The sequence below is a fragment of the Ostrea edulis genome, chromosome 8 (assembly GCF_947568905.1).
Source record: "Ostrea edulis chromosome 8, xbOstEdul1.1, whole genome shotgun sequence".
In the NCBI taxonomy this organism is placed as follows: Eukaryota; Metazoa; Mollusca; class Bivalvia; order Ostreida; family Ostreidae; genus Ostrea; species Ostrea edulis.
Window position 1 is genome coordinate 49375461 of NC_079171.1, and position 17871 is coordinate 49393331.

Sequence of the window (17871 nt, forward strand, 5' to 3'; positions counted from 1 at the left end):
ATATCAGGGATATCTGAGTATGTTAGAATCGTGATACTCAAGGCCTGTTATACAATATACACTCCTCGGGACCGATTGAATTCATTCGTTTTAAAGAATCGTCTATACGATCATGGAACCTTTTTTTATTGAGAATATGTATCTGCTCGTTGATGTTCCTTGGCCTCCTTGCTGTAAATCCAGGTATGGGGTGAGTGCAAAAATCCACCTAAATGAAATATAAAACCAATGCGAGTTGTGGATTAACCAGATAAAATACCACTGACAAACTTTCCGCGGAAGCGGGTTCTATGTACACAATCGTATCGCCGATCTGTTTTCAAAATTCCTGATTTGTAACGTCTCAAAATATGCACTGTTGGCGCAAATCGGTAATTTAAAATTAAAAGCAAATTAATAATTTGATTCGAAACTTTCAATTCGGTCATTCCACATCCAAATGTATCTTACAATTCCTGCACATTGTTATATTTTATGTTTAGATTACTGATGTATTCCAAACATTGACCTCTTGACCTGGTTTGTCATTGGTTATCCCCTGTTCGTGTTCATAAAGCTCACCACCTATTGTACATAATGTATACACATAGTTAACCTTAGGTCAAAATGATTGCATTGCATATTAACCGCACTGGCCATTTCTTGAGAAGCTGACCAACGCAGAAAATATTTATATCAGTGACCTATCATCGACCTCTGTTCGAACTAACAAACATATTTCTAATGTACAGATTTACAACTCAAAAATATCTCCGTGGCCGAGTGGTTAGAGCATCGCGCTCAAAATCACACAGCTTCTCACCTCTGTCGGCGCGGGTTCGAATCCTGCTCGCGCCGGTAAGTGAGAAAGTTTCCCAGTTTACTTTCGGAAGGTCGATGGTCTCTTACCAGGTACATTGTATCTGGGTTCTCTCTTCCACCTATATAAATTGAGCGATACCAGATAACTGAAAAAATTGTTGAGTGTGGCGGAAAACTTCAATCAATCAATCAAAAATATCCCTCCGGTATGCCATGGACACACATGTACAACAACATTGAAAATTGTTTTATGATAATACTATTCATTTCAATTTCTCTCATATTCGACATTGAGTCGATTTTACATAAATGCATTTTGCATTCTTACCTTTAGATGGTGAATTTAACACGGAGTGGGTTGTCTTGGGTACACCTTATACCAGGAAGTTTATTTTCGCTTCACTGGGAATAATGTACTCTAGCAATACACCTGTATAAATTTCAACGTTTACTATAGTTTGTAACGCGATATGTTTGACATATTTTTAATGGATGCATTTAATGGTTACTTTGGTTTGTACAACCACTTCATGGTTACTCTGGGTAATTTTCCAGACTGTAAAATAATGACCGCTATATGCTGACGGATTTCATTCTATAAAGATTATTGACAGTTCAATGATTGGAAGATTTTTTTTTTTCATTTCAGAGCGGTTTCAGTAATCAGTATTAAGGACAGTACGTCCCCACCAAAAATATAGTAAAATATTTGTATATGATTTATTACTGTTAAAAGTCCCATATCTACCACATTTTCAAATAAGGAAATAACACAAAAAAATTAACTTTCAAAAATACATCTTTCAAGAATTGCAATTGTGGGGAATTGTGTCATAAGAGAAGTTTGTGGTAAATATGATTTATTTCAACAGTCATAAAACATTTACAAATATTTTTACAGGATTGCATAACAAGTTTTTTGGTGATATACTGCATCTTTAATTGCTGACGTATAGCAAGGACTTTGTTGTTTTTAGATTGATAGTAAAATATAATTTTATACGCCCACCCAGGACGGGACGTATTAGGTATGGCTTCGTCTGTCTGTCTGTTCGTTTGGACCTTGTGGGCAGAATACAGACCGAACCACAAGGTCCATGACTTTATAACTGATTACATTTGATCACCATGATGAGAGGAAGATGCATATTGTTTTTGAAGGTCAGAGGTCAAAGATCAAGGTCTTGGTATCACTTAGTAGGAAACCCTTGTGGAAAGGATATAAACCCAACCATAAGCTCCAGAAAATACCAACTTGGTTCATTTAATCACGATGATGAGAGGAAGATGCCTATCATTTTTCAAGGTCAAAGTCACAGTATCACTTAGTAGGAAAACCTTGTAGGAAGGATACAAACCGAACCTTTAGCTCCAGTGTATTGGAATTTGTTACATGCCTATTATTTTTTTCAAGATCAAAGGTAAAGATCACGTATCATTTAGTAGGAAGACCTTGTAGGCAGTATATAAACCGATATATATTGAATATAGAGTACATGATTTATCTTGTTTTTTTATGCAAAGAAAGTATGTGACACCCTGATGACTGCCTATAATATTAGAAGGCAAATTCTACAAATCATGGTGTAAGAAAAAAAACCCTATATTAGCTTTTCACGGGCATTTTATGAACCATTGGCGGTACTCTCGTTGTGTTTAGAAAAAAATTATATACTGGTCTTAAATATGTTATCCTAACTTATTGCATTGTATAGAACATTTAAATCTAATTGTCAGGCCACACAACACATGTATATCGTAGCGATGTTTGTTAACGAAAATTAATTAAGAAGGCCTTATTGACATAATAAGAACCATTAATTTGGAGGAAATAAAGAATATTTTATCTTATACGTGGATGCTTTTACACGAAAAGTAATACAGAAAACATTTCGTACATTAGAGAACCGCCGCGGTGGCCGAGAGGTTAGAGCGTTCGCCCCGCATGCGGAAGGCAGGAGTTCGATTCCCGGCCGCGACATACCAAATCGTTAAAATAGGGAGTGACAGTATCATCACTAAACGCTCGGCATTGGCTGTGAATATCACGGGTCCTCGGATATGACCTTAAAAACGGATAACCCGTGTCACAGTAGGTGTGGCACGCTAAAAAACCCTCACTGTTCAATGGCCATAAGCACCTATCATAGGCCTAAATTTGAAGTCATTCACCGGTCTTGGTAACGTGTCCATATGAGTGAAACATTCTGGAGCGAGACGTTAAGTCAGATACAATAAATCAAACGTACATTAGAGGTTTCGTTTCATACCATAATGCTTTCACTTCTATCAAGCGTTCTTTCCTGTAACACACATGTAGAGTATTAATTTTGATATTGTAATATGTTTTTCTCTTGATATACCTGTCTGTTAAACACCAGTGCATACATAATGGCTTAACTTAACTAGATCAATGCAGAAAATTTCAGATTTATCCGATATTCTTATATATATATATATATATATATATATATATATATATATATATATATATATGCATGTATACATGTGAGTAAAAAAACTCATCATTAAATGAGAATGATAATATCATGAATTATGATCAATTCATGGAAGGGTGCACTAGGGAATTTTTTCTCTCTCAATTGTTTTAGTAGGAAAGGCATTTAAAAAAATCCGAATTAATGCAATAAAGCAGTTCATAAAAATTCAAGAACCTACTATTCCTTTACATATTTCCGTTTGCCTGATCAAGATATAGGGCTCATGGCGGGTGTGTCCGTTCGACGGGGGATGTTTACTCCTCCTAGGCACCATATCCCACATCAGGTGTTTCCAGGGGTCCGTGTTTGCCCAACTCTCTATTTTCCATTGCTTATAGTAGTTATGAGATTGATCACTGTTCGTTATTTTCTATTTTCATATGGTTCCTTCATATATTTCAAAAGAAGAAGAAAAATCTGCGATTTTTTCTCTCAAAGTGAAGAAAAGCCTACGGGTAATAAAAAGTGGGATAAGCAATTTAATATCACTCAAATGTATTTTCTATGAAGAGGATACAAAATCACAGTGGCTACAACATAGTATGAATAATAAAACTTAAGTCACAACTTCATTTGTGTTAAAGATCAACAAAATAAACATTGATTTACCAATATGTACATTTTGTATGAAAGAACAGGAATCAGTACTGCACATTTTGTATGACTGAAAACTTTTTTGTTGTTGATAAAAACATTTCTGATGGTTGTTCAGAAAATGATATATTGAATTTAAGTATAATTTAATGTATCTTGCATATTGTTGTAAATACAGGGATAATTCACTTTCGTTAGATATTTACCATTTCAACACATGTGTAAACAGTAGAGAGACAGTTAAAATCAATTGTGGCGATATTTTGAGAAGAAATGGGGTGTATTTCGCAAATCAAAAGATTTATTATCTTAAATAATCTAGAATATTTTATATATGTTTAAATTATTAATATAAGAATAGCAATTTCTACACTTTATTATCACAGTGAATCAATGGACATGTTTGTCTAACTCTTCATTTTGTATTCCTTGTGGAGTCACATGTATGAGATGATCACTGTTCGTTACCTTCACCTGTCATGCATTTCTTATCGAAGGTTTGACAGATTAAATTTGTATTGTAAACATAATGTTGTAAATATCAGCCAGAGCATTTCATTTCTTTCTTACCCTCTGACTCTTTTTTCTATTTTTGAGTGAATGTCTATTTCAGTGGATGTGTGCGTAAATGGTAGATCAAATACCCTGTATCCCTTAGTCAGGTGTATTTGTGAAAACTCTGGCCCTTAATAGTGAATATATCGTCTGTAGCATTAACAACAAAGTTTTGTGGAGATTTAAATCACGAAAAAAAAGCAATTCAATGCCAAACTGATTGAATGAAAGTACATTAATATTTCTTTTCTGGGTATACATTGGAATAGAAAAAACCAAAACCACGTATATGCATTGCAGAGATAAAGCGTGTTGTCCACACAAGCTTCTCATCCCACAAGAGCACGCTACAATTCATTTCAAGGTGAAAATTTTCATGTTTCAAGAAGGGAACGTTTTGAACAGGTAGGATGCTAATTTTATCTCTAGCTACTTCGGATTTCCTTAAAAGATATTTGTTTTCTAATACATTTAATATATCTGTATACTAATATACATTGGTGTAGGGATGCAAACAAAGGAATTAAGCAAAAATAATGCTGATCGGCGCCGATTCTGATCCAAAACAATACCTTGTTTGATATAACAATCACCATAGTACATAAAATGATAGTGTCTTGTACTAGCGATCACGGTAGCTCAGTGGTACAGCGTTAACTTCGTGACCGCATGAGTTCGAGCCCCGCTCGTACCATTGCCGCGTCAAATTAAAGACCTATACATACACGGAGGTGAATCACGTGAATTTGACATGGTCTATTACCCGATTATATATCACGTAGAAGTACCATTTTAGTATAGATTTGTTCCAGAGAAAATTCGGCAAATGTTGATACAATGTATGTGACAATTCGCTATTGATAATGGTGTTATTTACTCGTTTTCATTATCCATTGTATTGATTTAAGTCGCCATTTTCCCGGGTAATTAATCATGCCATAGTCACGTGATTTAGCACCGTGACATAGGTAGTGATTGCTCCTTCACCAAACGCTCGGCATTTAGAGGTGAGAGTTGTAGGTTTTTCGAATCTGACTTTAAAAACAGAGGCCCTGTGTCGCGACAGCCGTTAACAAGTTCATCAATAACGTACAATCATACATTACAGAGAGGAAGTTGAAAATGCAAAATGCTGAATATACAACATGTAAAGGAATAAATTTGTTTACTAGAATTTATAGAGTGCAAATATATTTATTCAACAAATGAACATTCACTGCTACGGCCTTAAGCACTAGGCATGACGTTTCAATATGATGGAAAATATTTCAACAGTATGCAAAACAAACAATCAATCAATCATGTGCTACTCTAGCACAAAATTATTATCTTGTATGTATTTAGTTTAGCTTAACCTTGTCAAAATGTTGTTGTTGTTTTTATCCAAAGCTGACACACAGAATATGATTGATTGATTGTATCTTGCCTAACGTCTCTCCCTCTCTCTCTCGAGAATTCACTCATATGGAGACTTCACCAAGATCGGTGAAGGGCTTCAAATTTAAGCCTTTGCTCGGCACTTACGGCCTTTGAGCAGTGAGGGTTCTTTAGCGTGTCACACTTACTGCGACACGGGGCATGCGTTTTTAAGGTCATAAATATAACATCTAGTTAACCAAGGTGGTAAGCAAACTGAGGTGTTTGATATTGAGAGAGGGTACCGACAAGGATACCTTATATCTTTCTAATATGTGCAAAAATCATAGCAATGCGAATAAGAATGAATAAAAACATTAAAGGCATTGCAATGGTTAATATTGAAAGAAAAAAAAAGCTCACATTGATGACGACAGCTCGATTATTCTCGATGGAACTGAACAAAATATATTGAAAACGCTAACAACAATACAAAGATTTTCAGAAATATCTGGCTTTTGTATTTATTATTGTAAAACCCATGCCGTCTAGATTGCTCTAAAATACAGTAATGATGTTTCATTACCAAACGGTAATCTGTATTGGGAAACTGCTAGATTCACCCTGTATGATGTTGAATTACACAAAATACCTAAGGTAAAATATGATCCAAAATTAGCAAAAGTCAAATCCATTCTAAATCAACGGGGAAAGACATTCACCCCCCCCCACCCCCACCATTGGCAATATTGCAGTTATTAAAATAGTGTTTTACCCCTGTTGAATAATATTTTATGTCTATCTCCAACTCGGCAGTGTTATATTGTAAAGAATTAGAAAAAATAAATGTTTTTTTTTTAATTTGTATGATTTGGGTCAACTCGTAGAGTTACAAATGATGTCCTTCTTAAGAAATATGAGGATGGAGGCCTAAAATTGACTAATCTAAAATAGTTCATAACATCAATGCAATTATTTTAATATATCGCATCTTATTTCTACAAACACTGGATATTGATATCTGACTTTAAACTAACTAGGTTCATATCTTGTGGATTGAATATGTCAAGTTACTCTTGAAATCAATATAACAATCATTTTTGGATAGATGTATCCAAATCCTGGAATGAACTTCAGAATGATTGTAAAGAATCAAATGCTACTGGATACATACCTTTATTCTATAATCATGTGATCCACATAGGGTGTGAACACTTTTTTTAAATAAACAACTAGTTGAAAGTAACATCAAACACATAAATGATATTATTGAAGATGGTAGTTGTGTTTGTAGTACTGAAACTTTTTGGGATGCTTACCCGAATGTGGAAATTAATTTTCTAGAATATTCAAGCATCATTCATGCAAAAAAGACTTGGATTAAAAAGTATTCTAAAAACTTTCATTTTAAAAAGTTGGCAAATTCATTTATTAGATGAAACATATACAATATACTGAAATGTAAAAAAAAAAAAAAAAAAAAAACAATCTAAGTGCTTTTATAAACTATTAAACAGAAATTGCTCTGTGATAAGGGGAAACCAAGATGAGAGTTAGCTTTCAGAAATAGACAATGCTGAGTGGAAAATAATCCCCCAAAACACCTTTCATAATAACAACAAACCTAAACTTCAATGGTTCCACCTAAATTTGCACCGGAATCGAAAGTTGCCAATGAAATAATAAGTAAAAATATTCATGGTGTATAGCGAGCCATTTGTCGAATATCTATATCTAAATATATGTTGACCACAAAGTTCTTTTATATATATTTTGCAAACCACTTTTTCATTACAACGCAATATACGCCGATCAAAAATTAGATATAAATAAACGTAATGAAGCACCTGATCGTTTCACTATAATAATTATATGTCATAGCATATATAAGCTGAAACGGGTTGACATTGGTCGAGGAACATAGTAAGGCGGTGTGTTTTATTGCGCTAATACATCAATGTTTCAAACATGCCAATTTGAACGAATGTTAGGTAAATTTGATGTTTACACAGAAATAGTGGTTGTCCTTTTCTGTAAACTGAATAAGAAAAAAAAAGTGTTTTTTTGTTTAACTGAATATAGTAATCTTTTCTTCCAAACAAGTTTGCGAAGCGTTGCGTCTTTTTCATATTGCTTTTGTTTATGCTTGATACACACAAAAATTAACGTCTTGGAATTATTCCAATTCGTGCTACTTAGCAACACAAATAATGCTAATCGTATGCTTAACGTTATTCATGGGTTTTTCGCAGAGTGTGGTTTTGACATCAAATTACTGAATGACAATAACCGTGCGAGGACCGACTTATCTGTTGACTGAGTTTTAACAAAGCTTGATTTATGGTGTATAATGAACCCCTTATTATTCGTGTTTATCAAAATACACTATATGTGTCCTTTAAAAACAGATCAGGCCTTTTAAATTAAATCATTGGCTTTCAAGCTACAAATTTACAAAATATTTAAATGTGGATAGGTGGAATGGACTTAAAAGTTTACGAATTTTTTTTATAATGATGTGTTTTTTTAAGGTTTTTTTTTTATGCCATATGTCTGGCGTGCGGTGTGTGTCATCTTTTTGGAAAAGGAGCTATATCTCAAAAACCCCTTAGCCAATTTTTGTTAAATTCGTCACAGAGTATCCTTGGCCCAAGGGTTTGCATTTGTAATGAAACTAGGGTTGTGACTATTTAACAAGAGAAGATAATTAGGAAAATGCAAACAAAAGCAGTGGTTGCTAAAAAAAAATTCTTCTCAAGAACCACTGGGCAAATTATCACCAAACTTATGCATAAGGATGAGAATAGGATCTAGATTAAAAATTGTTCAAGACTACCCCCTGGGGCATAGGATGTGGTCTCAGGGTCACTTCAAAGTTGACTTTAAATTTTGTTTTGTTAAAACTTTGATATTTTGCTTAGTATAAAGACTAGGATCATTAGATTTTGTTAGTTGATGCATCTTAGGACTTAATATCATGTTGTCTCAAAAGTAGGCCATGGTGACCTACTTTTTGAATTTCGCAGGTAATTATTTTTAAATGGATTTTTATGCATATCTTGGACACTTTTGAGCCTATGATCATCAAAAGTTGTCAGTTGATGGATCATGGGACTTTAAAGTGCGTCATGTAAAAAGTATGTCACCATGACCTACTTTCTGAATTTTATGGCTAATCATTATGAATACATTTTAGGTTGTTATTTAAGATACCGTGAGGTTTAGAATCATCAAACCTTGTAAGTTAACGCGTTTAGAGGCCTCGAAACATATCTATAAAAAAAGTAGGTCACAGTGACCTTTTTTTTGAATTTTGCAGACATTCCAATTTCACATTTTCAATTTTAGATGTATATTTTGGACACAATGAAAGCTAGGATCATCAAACTTTGTCAGTTAATGCATCTTGAGTGTTCATAGTTTGTTGACCAAGAAGTAGTCACCATGACATACTTTTGGAATTTGACGGCTATATTTTAATATCTCAGATACTATTTGACTTAAAATTATCAAACTTTGTCAGTTGGTGCATGTTGAGTCTTCAGAGTGTGTTGACTGAAAAGTAGGTCACCGTGACCTATTTTTTTGATTTTGACAGCTATATTTGAATATTTCAAATACTATTTGACTTACAATCATCAAACTTTGTCAGTTGATGGGTCTTGAGTCTTCAGAATTTGTCGACCAAAAAGTAGGTCACTGTGACCTACTTTTGGAATTTGACGTTTATATCTGAATATTTAAGATACTATTCTACTTCAATTATCAAACTTTAAGAGTTGATGCACCTTGAGTCTTTGGAGTATGTCGACCAAAAAGTAGGTCACTGTGGCCTTCTTTTGGAATTTGACGGCTATATTTGAATACTATTTGACTTGTCAGTTGATGCATCTTGAGTCTTCAGTGTGTCGACCAAAAGTAGGTCACTGTGATCCACTTTTGGACAGTTACATTTAAATTTTCAGGTACTATTTGACTCAACATCATCAAACTTTGTTATTGATGAATCTTGGTTAGTGAGAATTTTTGCCTGTTCTAAAATGTATCAGAAGAGCGATTCTAGGCCCATGGGCCTCTTGTTTTTGTTTTTATTTTTTTGTTTTTGCTATTTATATTTACTAATGATTCGTCATTACGACATAATAATTTATCAATGAAACACATGGTTTGATTCAAATCCTACATTCATATATGAGGCAACATGAACTATGCGTTATCCTTATTTTTATCAGGGGGATATAACGTATAAAATGAATGATCTTATGGTTGCTGATTATGCACGTTATGTAGACGAAGTCGTACTTGTTTTAAGCCCCATATCTTGGTATCATTATCCATGAATTTTAAAATCCATCGTATTGGAGTTTTACGAAGAGGCTTACTTTTACAATCGACGGCTGACTTTTACAATTTAAAGGGGCCAACTCCAAATATGAAACATTTGGGAGTAGTATTTGCAAAATTCAAAGACTTTACGTCATTCAATTGTTGTATATTGTTTAACGTCCCACTCGATAATTTTTCACTCATGGAGACGTCACCATTGCCGGTGAAAGACTGCCAAATTTAAGCATATGCTCGGCGCTTACAGACTTTAAGCAGGGAGGGGTCTTTTTCGTACCACACCATTTGGGACACAGGATATCGGCTTTTCCGGTCTCATCCGAAGGACCACGCCCCATTTATTCGCCTCTTACGACAAGCAAAGGGTACGGAATTTAGGACAAACACATGTCAAATGTTTATATCGACAATATAAAGTATTTTTATACTAGTGAGTAATCGATTTCCGTAGGTGCCAATTTCCATGTTTCAAGCGATTTGAACTTATATCTATATATCTATCTCTTTAAGTCGTGCTTTTCAAGGCATTTATTTGTATGTGTAATTCAATCTTGGGGTGTCATAAATTCGTGGAAAAGGGGGAAATACTAAATCAAGGAAAATTTAGTTACCACAAATATCGTTGATTCTAAAGTGTATATTGATATACATCTACATGTATATATACGAACGCATTAATTGTCTTAACATTTAGACCTAGAGTTTCAACATGAAGGAGAGGGGAACAAGGACATAGTATTGTTTTGTTGGGGTTTTTGTTGGGGGGAGGGGTCTAGTATAGAACTTTCGTTCAAAAGTATATGCGAATAGGTGGGCAGAGTTTGCTTTTCCATGGGGAACCAGAAACCCAAGATGTAATATATAGAGAATTTTTAAGCTTCCAAGGCTGTTGTCCCAATATTTAGAAATTAGTTAAGGAAATTACATGTGAAAATCGATAGATTTAACTTCATAAAATATCAAAATAAGTAGTGCATTGCGAAAGTGTCGAACAAATATATAGAAAGAATAAGAGTTGGTGAAGAATTTAATTTCTCTATTAATGAAAGGTGAAGATAACGAACAGTTATAAATCTCATAATTTCTATAAGGAATACGAAATAGAAAGTTCTGCAAACACAGACCCCTTGGATATACCAGGGGTGGGATCAGGTGTCTAGGAGGAGTAAGCATCCCCTGTCGAGCGGTCACACCCGCCGTGAGTCCTATATCTTGATCAGCTAAACGGAGTTATCCGTAGTTAAAATCAGTGTGCCAAGAACGGCCTACCAATCCGTATGAAACTCCCCAGAAGGCATTTGACCCAATGATATGTAACATAATTGTCAGATATGCACTCAGGATCCTCCAAAAACCCTAGAAACAAAATTTGGTTAAAATCCGACGGACTTGTTTTTTGGCCACTATTTTCTTCAATGGCGGCCATTTTGAAACATTTGAAAAAAGATTGGAAGGACATACTGATGTTAGAAATGAAATGTGGACCATCCATTTACCCCAAAAACCCAAATGTTGTAGATATTTTAACACTTTGAAATATTTCGGTATATAGCGTCCATTTTGAAAATGGCGGCCAAAAAAATTTTTGATGGTGGAAATGGACTTGGGGTCACTAAATTACCCTAGAAATAAAATTTGGTTGAAATCCGACAACCTTGACTTTTTAATGTTTTTGGCCGCCATCTTGAAACGTCGGCCATTTTGAAAATTTGAAAAGTCGATTGGTGGCACCCCTCCTAGTGACCCCCTATCAGCTCACAAAGTTTGAAGTGGATCTGTCGAAGGACTTTCACACAATTGCGCGGACAAATTTCTCACTAAAGAAGAGGAATAATAAGAATAAGAAGAAAATAATAAGAATAATAAGAAACGGAGCAAAAACAATATGTCTAATAATAATAAAATAATACGAGCTATAACTGTGTTGGGATGCCAACACAAATGTCTCCGAACACCTCCCCATGTCAGAAATGCTTTTTGATGCCAGATATGCATTCAGGATCCTTCATAAACCCAAGAAACTAAATGTTGTTGAAATCCGATGGACTTGTTTTTTTTGTGTGCCATTTTCTTCAATGGCGGCCATTTTGAAACATTTGAAAATTGATTGGTAGGGAATACTGATGCTAGAAATGAACTGTGGACCCTCCATTTACCCCAGAACCCAAATGTTGTAGAGATTTTAACACTTTGAAATATTTCGGTATATTGCGGCCATTTTGAAAATGGCGGCTCAAAAAACTTTTTTGATGGTGGAAATGGACTTGGGATCACTAAATTACCCTAGAATTTGGTTGAAATCCGCCAACCTTGAATTTTTGACGTTTTTTGGCCGCCATCTTGAAACGGCGGCCATTTTGAAAATTTGAAAATTTGATTGCACCCCTCCTTATGACCCCCTATCAGCTCACAAAGTTTGAAGTGGATCTGCTGAAGCACGTTCATATAATCGCGCGGACAAATTTCTCACTAAAGAAGAGGAAAAATAACGAGCTATAACTGTGTTGTGATGCCAACACAAATGTCTCCGAACACCTCCCCATGTCAGAAATGTTTTTGATGCCAGATATGCACTCAGAATCCTCCATAAACCCTAAGAAGTAAATTGAGTTGAAATCCGACGGACTTGATATTTGGCCGCCATTTTCTTCAATGGCGGCCATTTTGAAACATTTGAAAATAGATTGGAATGAAATACTGAAGCTAGAAATGAATTGTGGACCTTCCATTTACCCCAGAACCCAAATGTTGTACAGATTTTAACACTTTCAAATATTTCGGTATATGGCGGTCATTTTGAAAATGGCGGGTCCAAAAAAAATTTTCATCGTAGAAATGGACTTGGGGTCACTAAATTACCCTAGAAATAGAATTTGGTTGAAATCCGACAACCTTCAGTTTTTGACGTTTTTTGGCCGCCATCTTGAAACGGCGACCATTTTGAAAATTTGAAAAGTTGATTACACCCCTTCTAGTAACCCCCTATCAGCTCAGAAAGTTTGAAGTGGTTCAGTCGAAGCGTGTTCATATAATCGTGCGGACAAATTTCTCACTAAAGAAGAGGAAAAATAAGAAAATAATAAGAATAATAAGAAACGGAGCAAAAACAATATGTATCCGACACTTTGTGTTCGGAGACATAATAAGAAGAAAATAATAATAAGAATAACGAGCTATAACTGTGTTGGGATGCCAACACAAATGTCTCCGAACACCTCCCCATGTCAGAAATGCTTTTTGATGCCAGATATGCACTCAGGATTCTCAAAAAACCCTAAAAACTGAATTTGGTTGAAATCCGACGGACTTGATTTTTGGCCGCCATTTTCTTCAATGGCGGCCATTTTGAAACATTTGAAAATTGATTGGAAGAAAATACTGATGCTATAAATGAATTGTGGACCCTCCATTTACCCCAGAACCCAAATATTGTAGAGATTTTAACACTTTGAAATATTTCGGTATATGGCGGCCATTTTGAAACTGGCGGCTCAAAAAAAAAAATGATGGTGGAAATGGACTCGGGGTGACCATATTACCCTAGAAATGGAATTTGATTGAAATCCGACAACCTTGAATTTTTGACGTTTTTTGGCCGCCATCTTGAAACGGCGGCCATTTTGAAAAGTTGAATGCACCCCTCCTAGTGACCCCCTATCAGCTCACAAAGTTTGAAGTGCATCTGTCGAAGCACTTTCACAAAATCGGTCGGACAAATTTCTCACTAAAGAAGAGGAAAAATAAGAAGAAAAGAATAAGAATAACTAGAAACTCATTACTAGTAATGAGTAGGTCTTCCGTTATACTACTTCCTGTCGAGATTGGAAGTTTAAAAGCCATTCATTACAATTGAATTTTATTTTCTTCACACATTATCCGTTGATATTAAGGTTATCAATGTTGGAAAAAAACTGCAGTTCAGATTGCTTTAGTCAAATTCGGTTCCAATTTGTGAAATGCATTGGAATTTTCAAAAATATATTTTTTAAAAACACGTTATGATTCCTGTTGTCTATATTCTCTTTCGCTCATGACCGGAAGAGCTCCAATCGAATAAATATTTTATTCTACATCTTAATAATTCTCAACTAATCATACTTTTAGCTTTCGACAAAAATACACATGTTTGAGACAACTTCAGGTTTTTCGGTCGGCACTTCCGGTGGACATATTTTACATGAACAAGACATAATCATCATCCATAATAGCCCCAATATCTGTCCAAAAAAAACTTCAAAAAATTATATTTTTTATATCGCTTCCTGTCACGACCGGAAGTTACGGTTACGTACGATTCTCACATGGTGCAAACATACTGATGACTGACTATCAATCTTGAAAATTTGAGACTTCTGTCGTTCACATTTGCAGAATATTAGGTTGAACAAATTCTCATTTTGAAGACTGCAAATCTCGCGACCGAAAGTAGATTTCACCAAAATACTTTACGTTACTCTAGACATTTGCAATGTCAATAACATACAAGAAAATCATTTGTAATACTCCACATCCAAGCGAGATTTGAGACAAAGTCAAAAACTCAATTTTTCCACTTTTTCTCACAAAACCGGAAGTTGCCGTTTTTGCTTCCGGTAGGGTCAACATATTTAAAAAGAACAAGAATGAAGCAATAAGCTAATGTTCGTTCTGCGTCAAAAGAAAAAATCTGAAATTTTCGATTTCTTTGATCACTTCCGGTGAGGTCCGGAAGTGACGGTTGACGAAGTTAACCATATTCGACATACCTATTTGTCATGATCTATCATTCCTGAAAGTGTAGTGCCTCAATCTTTAACTGTTGCTGAGCAATTTCGTAAACAAAATCTCCTTTTGAGGACAGGAAATCGCGCGACCGGAAGTAGATTTTACAAAGATATTTGACGTCACTCTAGATATTGTCGGTGTAGGTAAGATATTGAAAATTATTTCAAACACTTCATTCACAAGCGAGATTTATGGGAAATAAAAACGTTCAATTTATTTCGATTTTCTCTTATTACCGGAAATTGTCGTTTTTGTTTCCTGTGGGACTTACATATTTTGAAACTGCAAAAGAGATGCAATAAAGTGACGCAAGTTTTTATAAAAAAAAGGAAAAGTTGAAATTTTCATTTTTTTTATCACTTCCGGTGACAACAGGAAGTGACGGCAGACGTGCTTAACCCAATTCGGCTCGCCTACTCCTTAAGGTCTATCACTCCTGTAAGTTTGGTATCTTAATCCTTTACCGTTTCTGAGATCTTGCGCGGACAAAATATTTTTGAAAAAAACCGGAAATCGGACATATCTGACGAACAGAAGTGAATTTCAAAAAAATGAAAAAATGTCTGGAGATATTTATATTCTCTATCATCCTTGAAAATTTCAAAAAAATCCATCCAGCCATCTCTGAGCAATCTTCAGTGGAAAAAAAAAGAATAATAAAAAGAATAATAACTAGAAACTCATTACTAGTAATGAGTAGGTCTTCCGTTAGACCACTTCCGGTAAAGAGCTTTCTGTTCCTACCAAAACCATTTAAATATTTCAGAAAATAATCCTTAACAATGAATAAGAAATGTATTATCGAACTTTTTACTCATTTCTCGTAACTTCCGATGATGACCGGAAGTACTATTCAGATGCGTTTTCCTATAAATGACAGCGACTCTTTACTGTCTATATTCCCTGAAAATTTCACGTCTCCCTCTGAAAGAGTTCTCAACAAAAAAAGTAGACTAAAGAAAGAAAAAGTAGTAGGTTACTACCGACCGGAAGTCAATTTTCAAAAACAAAATTATCAAAACTTTAGAAGTTGATACTTTTATTAAGACATGTGAAAACCATATGAAAGACTTCAAATATAAGCGAGATTTATCGGGACAAAGAGATGAAAAGTAAAAAGGTATTTTATCAAGAAACCGGAAGTAGTCGTTTTGACTACCGACGGAGTCAATATTCTTTTGACACTTTCAAGGAGACTTAATAAACTAGTATAAGTTTCAATTTAAAAGAAAAAGTTTGAAATTTGCGATTCTTTCAATCACTTCCGGTGACGACAGGAAGTGACGGTCGACATGTTCAACCCACTACTGCACGCCTGCAAACGGACATTGATCATCCCTGAATAATTGATGAACCTATATTTTACCTTTTCCAAGAAAAATGCTGGACAAAATTCCTTTTGAGAAACAGAAAATCGGCCATATTTTCCGACCAGAAGTGAATTTTGTAAAAACAAAAATAATTATAGCAAGGTCATTTCATAAGACATTATCCCTGAAAATTTTAAGAAAATATGTCCAGCCATCTCTGAGAAATCACTCGAAGAAATCGGAAAATCGACAATTTTTCAAATACTTCCGGTATAGACCAGAAGTGACGGACAAAAAAATTGAATGTATGTGTACAATGGACTAATGATAGTTGATCAACTCTACAAGTTTCAAGCGTCTATCTATCTTCATTATTGAGAAACTGAAAAAACAAGGTTTGAATATGTCCGCCCCATATCTCACGACCGGAAGGGAATTTTACAAAAATATTTAAGTATACTCTAGAGATATATAGTGTCTCTAACATACGTAAAATTCAAATCATTAACTTGTTTTATGACCGAGATTTATGGCACTGAAAAATGAGAGAATGAATAGTCTTTCTTTGATATAACCGGAAGTTGGAGATTCAACTTCCGGTGGGGTCAACATTTTTTGATAATTAGAACGAGACCTAGTAAACCGATATAGGTTTCGATTTGAAAGAAAAAAGTTTGAAATTGATGATTAATTTAATCACTTCCGGTGACGACCGGAAGTGACGGCCGACATTCTTAACCCCCTACTGCACGCTTACAAAGTAAGATCTATTAACTCTGAAAATTTGATGACTGTATCTTTAACCGTTTCTGAGAAAAACGCTGTACAACGAAAACAGCTAATAAGCCGTATTTGCCGACCGGAAGTGAATTTTACAAAAATATTTGACGTTACTCTAGACATTTATAGTGACTATAATATATGTAAAACTCAACTCATTAACTGGTTTCATGACCAAGATTTATGGCACTGAAAAATGAGAGAACTAATAGTCTTTCTTTGATATAACCGGAAGTTGGAGACTCAACTTCCGGTGGGATCAACATTTTTTGAGAATTAGAACTAGACCTAGCAAAACGATATAGGTTTCAATTTGAAAGAAAAAAGTTTGAAATTGATGATTTATTTAATCACTTCCGGTGACGACCGGAAGTGACGGCGACAAAAAATATTACGTGCATGCACCATAGAGAACATAGATCTGTCATCCCTGAAAGTTTCATTCGATTATCTTTTGTGGTTTTCAAGTTTACCCCCGGACAAAGTTTCTTTCAAAAACCGGAAAATCGGACGTATCTGACGAACGGAAGTGAATTTTGAACAAATGAAAAAAATGCCTCGAGGTACCATTGTTGTCTATAACCTGTGAAAGTTTCAGGAAAATCCATCCAACGGTTTAGGAGACGAAAGGGAAAAAAATAATAATAATAATAACTAGAAACTCATTACTAGTAATGAGTAGGTCTTCCGTTAGATCACTTCCGGTAAAGAGCTTTCTGTTCCTACGAAAACCATTTAAATATATCAGAAAATGTGCCTTAACAATGAATGAGAAATGTATTATCGAATTTTTTACTCATTTCTCGTAACTTCCGGTGATGACCGGAAGTACTTTTATGATGCGTTTTCCTATAAATGACAGCGAC

The 17871-nt window shown here is 34.8% G+C and overlaps 1 protein-coding gene across 1 annotated transcript in view; it reads left to right on the forward strand.

Moving 5' to 3' along the window:
• The first annotated feature begins 4724 nt into the window (after nt 1-4724).
• LOC125661868 (transient receptor potential cation channel subfamily M member 2-like) overlaps nt 4725-17871 on the forward strand; it is a 134780-nt gene continuing 121633 nt past the window's right edge. Inside the window, exon 1 of the mRNA XM_056146383.1 lies at nt 4725-4856. The gene's annotated coding sequence lies outside the window, so the exon portion shown is untranslated. The remainder of the gene's footprint in view (nt 4857-17871) is intronic.